This window comes from Aphanomyces astaci, assembly GCF_000520075.1.
Source record: "Aphanomyces astaci strain APO3 unplaced genomic scaffold supercont1.21, whole genome shotgun sequence".
Lineage (NCBI taxonomy): Eukaryota > Oomycota > Saprolegniomycetes > Saprolegniales > Verrucalvaceae > Aphanomyces > Aphanomyces astaci.
In genome coordinates this window covers 139,213-139,871 of record NW_009798284.1, presented here as the reverse complement: position 1 = coordinate 139,871, position 659 = coordinate 139,213, and positions in this window count along the sequence as shown.

Here is a 659-nt window from a genome sequence, read left to right as displayed (position 1 = left end):
TGGCGTGCAAGGATGCCACACACGAGTCAGTTCGAGGCGCGGCGTTGAGAAGACTCAAGCTCTGGTTTCTTGAAAAAGACCCCACGGAATCGTTTGCAGGACTCGAGCGCGTGCTCGTAGGCGATGGCCAAGTGCGGTGGACGTCCCATGTGAATGCCCAACGCATCCAACGACACGAGCAAAACCAACCAAACGCTGTGCAAATGGAGGATGCGCATTATTTGTTGGATGGGATCGTACAGCCGGACAAGGGAGAGGCGCTTTGTTAATGATTAGTTTTTCGGTAGTTTCGAAGAATGTACTGTCAGTACATATTGGAAACGGTTCACTGTGTGTTGCTAGTATTTGATGGGAGATTATGTGAAGGAATTGCTTGAGTTTACTGTTAGTAGGTACAGTAAAGAAGTACATACCCTATCATGTATTGCACATGGATTTACGCTTGCAGTGTCGAGCAGGAAACAGAACAGTAATCGGAGTACTACTATTGTGCTTTTCACATATTTTGGCTAATCTGGGTATAAATACCCGCTTTTAACCAGTGGGTGACGAAGTTTTAGATTAATTCAACTTAGTTTTAGCTAATCGGAAGTACCTATGATTGGATGAGCAAGGGCTGTTCCTGCAGCATATGTTGCTAACCTGAAGCGTTTGCCCAT